At 38.4% G+C, this 9,816-nt stretch overlaps 1 non-coding gene across 1 annotated transcript; it reads left to right on the top strand.

Moving 5' to 3' along the window:
- Positions 1-9,363: 9,363 nt before the first annotated feature.
- On the top strand, positions 9,364-9,467 carry LOC131767576 (U6 spliceosomal RNA). Its single transcript, XR_009338778.1, has one exon. It is a non-coding gene; the product is annotated as a U6 spliceosomal RNA (small nuclear RNA).
- Positions 9,468-9,816: the final 349 nt, after the last annotated feature.

Below are 9,816 nucleotides of genomic sequence, written 5' to 3'. Positions count from 1 at the left end.
AATTAAGACCAGATATTATAATCCATAAATCCACTTCGCTAGGTACAGGTATCAATAAATTGGGATACATCCCAATACAACTCCTTCTATGTTGTGAAATGTCTGCTGTTTTTTCAGGATGTATTGGGAAATGTACATCATATATGATTGTCTCTTGTACATCCAAGTGAAGAAGCCAGGACCAATTTGTATATTTAACATCAAATAAAATATCATTTTTTGATAATAAATATTATATAGCTATTTGATTAAAATTACATGTGATTAAAATTCTTACAGTTTCTCCATATTTCAATGGCTCCCCTTACACACCCATTTTGAGAACATCAATCCAGGAAACATCAACATCCATCTAAAAGAAGCATCCAATAAATCCTCTTTTAGTTCTTCATGCTCCGGTCTCATCTCAGTTACCCTCTCTTTTCTTTTGCCATCACCAGCACTTCCATCTGACCTCAAGCTTCTGTGCTTCTAGATTGCTTGATGAACTATTATTTAAAACCTAATGTTATATTTCATAGAGAAAATCAGTCTCATTATCCTTGTATCACACCTCTTCACTTCCTTCTCAATCCAGTATAAAAGAGGCAGCAAAGTGTGTGGGTTAAAATCTAGGATTCGAGAGTCAGAAAGATCTGGGTGTGTGACACAGAGGGAGTTACTTGACTTTTCTGCGCCTCAGCCTCTTCGACATGGAAAGTGGGGATAAAAACAGGAGCCGCTAGTCTTCTTTGGAATATTGAATAAAATAATGTATGCAAACTGTCGTCCAGAAGGCTTGTGGTTCTAAAAACAGAGTCAACTGTAAGAAATGTTTCTGCATAGTCAAGGTGGATGAAGTCTGGAAGTATCCAGTGCATTTAGCAGCATAAGATAAATGTGCTGTAGTAGTAGCATTATTATGCCTGTTGATGTCTTTGTTGTTTGCTCATCCCTCTCTAGACTCTGTACCATTCTATCACATCTGAATGTGGAAACATCATTCAAATGCTGACAGTTTGTTACCGTCTGCCCTCCTTAAAATCTTGTCCTTCCCTTATTGACCCCTGATACTTCTCTAGCTTTTTGTTTGTTTTGCGGTACGCGGGCCTCTCGCTGTTGTGGCCTCGCCCGCTGCGGAGCACAGGCTCCAGACGCACAGGCTCAGCGGCCATGGCTCACGGGCCCAGCCGCTCCGCGGCACGTGGGATCTTCCCGGACCGGGGCACGAACCCGTGTCCCCTGCATCGGCAGGTGGATTCTCAACCACTGCGCCACGAGGGAAGCCCCACTTCTCTAGCTTTTGATGATGGTTTTCTGGCTCCTATTTGTTAACTCTCCCAGCTTCAAAACTGAGATCTCAATTTGGACACTATCAATGGTCCAGCATTAAAGATACTGAGGCACAGAAAAGAAAAAGGAAATACAGGGGAGTAGGCTGGAGTAATCTATATCCCGGAGTCTACCCCCAGGGCTGCCACTATATGTACTATATTGTTTTTAGGATTGGAATTTAGCATCATTAAAGAATTTGGTTCAGAAAATAATCAATGTATAGTGGAAAACCAAGTTGAGGGCTCTATTTCTACCTGAATCAGGCAATCATGAACTTGACAACAAAACATGCTCTGTACTCATCTCTCATGCAGTGCCCGTGGTATCTTGGGTCCAAGTCATCTGTAGCCGGCCAAACTAGTTTTAAGGACAAAACTTCATTTTTGAATTTTTGGTTAATTTGTGCATTCAAGGCTTGATTTTGAATGCATGGTTCTGCTGGAAATTTAGGGACATGTGGCTTAAACTGTCACTTTGAGTGACACTTTCTCATATACATGCTCCTGAAGTCCCTATAGCTGTAAACCGCAGAAATGGAACAATTACAGCAGTAGTTGCCGAAGCATACAGGAAAGTTTCTCCACCAGCTATTCTCATTTCTCTGGTTTCCATGCAGTCGCCCAGCACCCTTTCATCTTACATAAGGTTGTTTTCCTCAACTGGTCAAACTTTGTTAAGTCAAGCAGCATTTCTGTGAGGCCAGCCATTCTTTCCAAGGTTCTAGAGATGAGATAAAACTAATAAAAGCAAAACCTGTGCATAAAAGACACCTCCGGTAAACAAAATATCAGTCTTTGAAGTTTATTGGAAACTTCATATTTTATATTACTAGAACCCAGAATAGAAGTTTGAGCATTTAAATTGAGCTTCTAGGATTCTATTAGAGGATGATTTACATTTGAAGCATCTAGGACATTTAATTTTGCAAACTGTGAAGCCAAGAAAATGTTCTTAGGATTTATAGCTTGGGGAAAAATACATAAAAGTGGTAATAAAAGGAAATATTCCGTTTATACTTTCTTTGGGATTACGTGTAGAGTTACATTTTGATGGTCTGCCCAGAATTTCAAAACCTTGGATGTATATATCAAAGGTACTCTGTACATGCCTTCTTCTTTGCCTCTATTACTTCAGACGCTCAATTTCCCTTGACCTCAAGCAGAGACTGAATGCCATTGATTTCTTGTCTGCAACATGCATACCAGGTTATCATGATCAGACCTGAATCAGAAATCTTCATGTTTTCTCAAATGCCAAGTAGACACAGCCATTTTAGAAGACAATTTCACTTGAGAAGACAATGGCTAATTAAGAACCCCAATTCCTTGTGAAATATGGCATCTGACGTAGAGGAAAACTGAAAGGGGTCATTTCTCACAATGTGGGCAGCCATTTATTTGTATTCAGTTGCTTGTAATTCCTTTCAAGTTCTCACCTCCTTCTTATATTTTAGGCTCCAATGCCGTGGAGCACACACTTTTAAGAGTCTAGCTACTGCTGAACAAACCAGGAACACTGTGCTTTTTGAACTGTCTGTAGTATGCATGTTTATACATTCCAGCATTATGCTGGCTTTCAAAACATGTAACATATTCAACACATCCTAAACTTGTTCTCTTTAATGAGTTAAAATACCTTTAAATCCTCCAGTGACATGAGTCATAGCAAGAAACGCTGAAAAAAGAGGAGAAATGAGCATAAATTTCACTCAAGCAGCCCTTGTCTCATATGCAAGAAAGGCCAACATGTTATTATTTGGGTATTGCAAAGGATAAAATAAATTCTTTTAAAAATTTTACTAGTAAATGTAAAATGCAAAACTATAAAACTCCTAGTGGATAACCTAGATGACCTTGAATATAGCAAAAACTTTTTAGATACAACACCAAAGATACAATCTATGGAAGAAATAATTGATAAGTTGGGCTTCATTAAAATTAAAAATCTCTGCTCTCTGAAAGACAATGTCAAGGGAATGAGAAGAGAAACCACAGACTGGGAGAAAACATTTGCAAAAGACACATCTGAAAGAAATGTTACTCAAAATAAACAAAGAACTCTTAAAAGTCAACAATAAGAAAGTAAACAACCCAATTAAGAAATGGGCCAAAGACCTTAATAGACATTTCACCAAAGAAGATATATGGCTGGCAAATAAGCACATGAAAAGATGTTCCACATCATATGTCATCAGGGAAATGCAAATTAAAACAACAAGGGGATATCACTACATACCTATTAGAATGGTCCAAATCCAGACACTAACAGCACCGATTCCTGGCAACAAATGAAGCAATGAGAACAGTCATTCACTGCTGGTAGGACTGCAAAATGATACAGCCACACTGGAAGACAGTTTGGCAGTTTCGTACAAAATTAAACACGCTCGTAACGTATGATCCAGCAATTGTGCTCCTTGGCATTTACCCAAAGGAATTTAAAACATGTCCACACAAAAACCTGCACATGCATGTTTATAGCGGCTTTATTCATAACTGCCAAAACTTGGAAGCAACCAAGATATCCCTCAGTAGGTGAATGGATAAATTGTGGTACATTCAGACAATGAAAATAATATATATAATACATATATTCAGCACTAAAATGAGCCACCGAGCAATGAAAAGGCAATAAACTTAAATACATATTACTAAGTGAAAGAAGCCAAAGAAATGACTACATGCTATCTGAATCCAAGTATATGTTACTCTGGTAAAGGCAAAACTAAGGAGACAGTGAAAGAATCGGTGGTTGCCAGTGGTGGGGAAACAGGGGAGGGATGAATAGGAGGAGCACAGAGGATTTTTAAGGCAATGAAAATACTCTGTACCCTCTTATAATGACAGATACTTGTCATTACACATTTGTCCAAACCCACAGAATGTACAACATGAAGAATGAACCCTAATGTAAACTATGGACTTTGGATGATTATGATGTGTCAATGTAGGTTCAGCAATTGTAACAAATGTACCACTCTAATGGAGGGTGCTGACAACAGAGGAGGCTTAGCATGCATGGGGGTAAGGAAGGGGTAATACAGGAAATCTCTGTAACTTCCTTTCAGTTTTGCTGTGGATCTAAAACTGCCCCCCAAAATAAAGTTATTAAAAATAATAATTAAATAATTTTTCTTAAAAAAGAAAGAAAAAAAGAGCCGGGAGGAAATGAGTGCTCTAACACAATTCCTAACAAAATTCACTTGTGAAAGCATTTCTAAGTTAATGGCCCGTACAGATGAGTTAAAACTCTGCCTTTGACAATCTCAAATTCAACAAGCTTAAAATTAAATATATAATATTTTTTCATTATAGTTTCCCTCTAAAACTGTCACTGTATTCCCTGACATTTAAATTCAATACCTAGGCTCAATCTGTAGATACGGATGCATTTGAGATCCCTGAATCACCTAATACCTAAGTGCTCTAAACAGGTGTCTGCTAAGAAACATATAATCCATTTAGTGGAGGCCTATAATATTTGTTTTGTTTTCACAGATGGTGTTGGATTACTGAAGCAGAAATATGCAAAGAACTTTTTAGAGTACCTTTCCATTTAAGTTGGACTTTGCATTATTTAAAGCTATGATAATTTAACTCAGCTCTAATCCTCCAGTCTGACCAAATCTGTTATTTTCTATATCTCCTAAATTTCAGGTTTCCTGTTACTAACCCCTGCATCATACAAAAAGTTTCAGGGAGGAAAACATATCATTCACTTTCAAAGTGTTTAGTCTGTCTCCTTATCTTTTTCTTTTCAGAAGGCGGGCAGTGGACACTAGTGGGTTGAAACGGAGTTAGGAAAAACAAATAACAGTAAATCTACTACTGACTGTTTGACCGTGGGGAAGTCATTTAATTTCTCTTTATTTCAGTTTAGTCATCTGCCAAATAAGGTAATAAACTTGTTCAAACTACTAAGTTTTTAAAGGGCAAACGTGTTAAAGTAGTTCAGGATTTGCTTGTTTGTTTGTTGAGAAATCATATAAATTCAAAATATTATCATTATTTACCTAATCATATACAGTATCTAACATGGGCCTTTTAGTTACCAAGGGTGACAGTGTTTGTGGTCGAGTAGGAGTTGGACGGTGAATTCAGCCCTTTCATTTTGTGATCTTGAGCAAATTACACTTGTGTTTCTTCGGCTGCCTAGAACCTGAACTACTTTTTTATACCTGGAGAATGTCTCCTCGTATACATTGTTGTTGAACCCTCTCCCACTATAGAACCTGAAAAAAACCAAAAACCCACTCCTCTATCTGCCTTTCACTACTAGCACCTAGGGTATTGGCACAGAACGTAGGCTTTTCCAAATAGATTCTTCCACCGGAGACTCTGAACTCGGATTAAATGAAACAGGCATTGAGAGTAGAATTCATTTTGTCAATGGTAATGGCAGGGGTGGGGATGGAAGCTCTGGGAGTTTCCATTGGGTTGTTCCTACTAAATGGTGCTACTTTATTAGGCGAGGGGCTGACATGGGGATTTCAGCTGGTTGTTCACGATATCTATCTCAACTCTATACTGAGGAACTGGGAGAATCCAGAGGATGAACTTCGAGTGTGATATTTCATATCAGAATTCCATTTATCACGTGACCCTTCTAAAACCCTCATTCAAACAAATGGATTCAGGGGTGTTCTAAGTTCCCAGCAATTAGATTTAGCTCAGAGCTTGTACAATTAAGTCCAAAGAGATCTGTGTATTTTTTCAAGCTGTCCTAGTACAGTAGGGAGGCTGGAGGACACATTTGTGGTAGGCTGAAAAATGGCCCCTGACAATACACTCCACATCCCAATTCCCAGAACCTGTGAAAACAATGGCCCTCTGTATCCTCTGTATCCATGGGTTCTATATCCATGGGTTCTGCGTTCACAGGTTCAACCAACTGCAATTGAAAATATATTTTTTTAAATCCTGAAAGTTCCAAAAAGCAAAACTTGAATTTACTGCTCACTGGCAGCTATTTATGTAGCACTTACATTATATTTACAATTATATACACAGCATTTGTATTGTATTAGCTATTATAAGTAATCTTAAGGTGATTTAAAAGATGTACATGGGGCTTCCCTGGTGGCGCAGTGGTTGAGAGTCCGCCTGCCGATGCAGGGGACACGGGTTCGTGCCCCGGTCCGGGAGGATCCCACATGCCGCGGAGCAGCTGGGCCCGTGAGCCATGGCCGCTGAGCCTGCGCGTCCGGAGCCTGTGCTCCGCAACGGGAGAGGCCACAACAGTGAGAGCCCCACGTACCACACACACACACACACAAAAAAGATGTACATAAGTTATATCCAAATACGACACCATTTTACATAAGGGTCTTGAGCATCCTCAGATTTTGGTATCTGCAGGGTTGGTGGGGATGGAATTAGTCCACCACAGATACCAAAGGACAAATGTATTATCTTATACGGCAAAAGATGAAATTAAGTTATGGCTCTTGAGAGGAAGAGTTTATCCTTATTTTTCTGATGGACCATAAGTAGAATCATAGGTATCCTTTCAATAGAGAGGCAGAGGGGACAAACATACATAGAAGAGAAAACAATGTGAAGATACAGCAAAGAGAGATTTTTTTTTAACATCTTTATTGGAGTATAATTGCTTTACAATGGTGTGTTAGTTTCTGCTTTATAACAAAGTGAATCAGCTATACATATACATATATCCCCATATCTCCCTCCACTTGCGTCTCCCTCCCACCCTCCCTATCCCACCCCTCTAGGTGGTCACAAAGCACCAAGCTGATCTCCCTGTGCTATGCAGCTGCTTCCCACTAGCTATCTATTTTACATTTGATAGTGTATATATGTCCATGCCACTCTCTCACTTCGTCACAGCTTACCCTTCCCCCTCCCCATGTCCTCAAGTCCATGCTCTATGTCTGCATCTTTATTCCTGTCCTGCCCCTAGGTTCTTCAAAACCATTTTTTTTAGATTCCATATATATGTGTTAGCATAGGGTATTTATTTTTCTCTTTCTGACTTACTTCACTCTGTATGACAGTCTCTAGGTCCATCCACCTCACTACAAATAACTCAATTTCGTTTCTTTTTATGGCTGAGTAATATCCCATTGTATATATGTGCCACATCTTCTTTATCCATTCATCTGTTGATGGACACTTATGTTGCTTCCACATCCTGGCTATTGTAAATAGCACTACAATGAACACTGTGGTACATGACTCTTTTTGAATTATGGTTTTCTCAGGGTATATGCCCAGTAGTGGGATTGCTGGGTCATATGGTAGTTCTATTTTTAGTTTTTTGAGGAACCTCCATACTGTTCTCCATAGTGGCTGTATCAATTTACACTCCCACCAACAGTGCAAGAGGGTTCCCTTTTCTCCACATCCTCTCCAGCATTTACTGTTTGTAGATTTTTTGATGATGGCCATTCTGACTGGGGTGAGGTGATACCTCATTGTAGTTTTGATTTGCATTTCTCTCGTGATTAGTGATGTTGAGCATTCTTTCATGTGTTTGGCTGGCAATCTGTATATCTTCTTTGGAGAAATGTCTATTTAGGTCTTCTGCCCACTTTTGGACTGGGCTATTTGATTTTTTGATATTGAGCTGCATGGGTTGCTTGTAAATTTTGGAGATTAATCCTTTGTCAGTTGCTTCATTTGAAAATATTTTCTCCCATTCTGAAGGTTGTCTTTTCATCTTGTTTATGGTCTCCTCTGCTGTGCAAAAGCTTTTAAGTTTCAGTAGGTCCCATTTGTTTATTTTTGTTTTTATATTTCCATTTCTCTACATGGTGGGTCAAAAAGCATCTTGCTGTGATTTATGTCATAGAGTGTTCTGCCTATGTTTTCCTCTAAGAGTTTTATAGTGTCTGGCCTTACATTTAGATCTTTAATCCATTTTGAGTATATTTTTGTGTATGGTATTAGGGAGTTTTCTAATTTCATTCTTTTACATGTAGCTGTCCAGTTTTCCCAGCACCACTTATTGAAGAGGCTGTCTTTTCTCCATTGTATATTCTTGCCTCCTTTATCAAAAATAAGGTGACCATATATGCATGGGTTTACCTCTGGGCTTTCTAAACTTTTCCATTGATCTATATTTCTGTTTTTGTGCCAGTTCCATACTGTCTTGATTACTGTAGATTTGTAGTATAGTCTGAAGTCTGGGAGCCTGATTCCTCCAGCTCCGTTTTTCTTTCTCAAGATTGGTTTGGCTCTTCGGGGTTTTTTGTGTTTCCATACAAATTGTGAAATTTTTTGTTCTAGTTCTGTGAAAAATGCCATTGGTAGTTTGATAGGGATTGCAATGAATCTGTAGATTGCTTTGGGTAGTACAGTCATTTTCACAATGTTGATTCTTCCAGCCCAAGAACATGGAGTATATCTCCATCTGTTTGTATCATCTTTAATTTCTTTCATCAGTGCCCTATAGTTTTCTGCACACAGGTCTTTTGTCTCCTTAGGTAGGTTTATTCCTAGGTGTTTTATTCTTTTTGTTGCAATGGTAAATGGGAGTGTTTCCTTAATTTCTCTTTCAGATTCTTTATCATTAGTGTATAGAAATGCAAGAGATTTCTGTGCATTAATTTTGTACTCTGCTACTTTACAAAATTCATTGAGTAGCTCTAGTAGTTTTCTGGTAGCATCTTTAGGGTTCTCTATGTATAGTATCATGTCATCTGCAAACAGTGACAGCTTTACTTCTTCTTTTCCGATTTGGATTCCTTTTATTTCTTTTTCTCCTCTGATCAGCAAAGAGAGATTTGAAGATGATGGCTGTGTGACCAAAAGCAAAGGAATGCTGGCAGCCACAGGAGCTGAAATAGGCAAGGAACAGATTTTTTCCTCTAGAGCCTCTGGAGGGAGCACAGCCCTGCCAGCACCTTGATTTAAGCCCTAGTGAAACTAATTTTGAACTTCTGGCCTCCAGAACTGTGAAGGGATAAATTTCTGCTGTTTGAAGCCACCATATTTGTGGTAATTTGTTACAGCAACCACAGGAAACTAATATACAATCCATTGATACATCCATAAATACAGCAAATGTATTTTCTAAAATATTGGCTGAGTGATTGCTTCAGCAGCACATATACTAAAATTGGAACAATACAGAAATTAGCATGGCCCCTGCCCAAGGATGACATGCAAATACATGAAGCATTCCATATTTTTAATGCATAGTCAGATGTTAACAATAAATTCAAAAGAATGAAGAAAATTATTAGCTGAAATGGAAAATGAAAATAAAAAGCCTAAATGTCAAATATATAGGCTTTGTAGAATAATTTATATTAACATGAAAGGATATAAGGCAAAAATGAAAAGAATAAATCTAAAGAAACAGAGGAAAAATCTTCCTTAATTAAGACATTGCTGTATCAAGGCCAATGTCCTTTTCTGAGACCTTCATCATACTGCCTGATGATCCATGGGACTACAATAAAATATGAGGCATCCTAACTATAATTCGATATAAAATGAGGTGGAATGATCATGGAATGGTGATAAGAACACTAGTTTT

This window comes from Kogia breviceps, chromosome 12 (assembly GCF_026419965.1).
Source record: "Kogia breviceps isolate mKogBre1 chromosome 12, mKogBre1 haplotype 1, whole genome shotgun sequence".
Classification (NCBI taxonomy): domain Eukaryota; kingdom Metazoa; phylum Chordata; class Mammalia; order Artiodactyla; family Physeteridae; genus Kogia; species Kogia breviceps.
The sequence above is the reverse complement of the archived record's forward strand: the minus strand, read 5'-3'. Positions and strand labels throughout refer to the sequence as shown.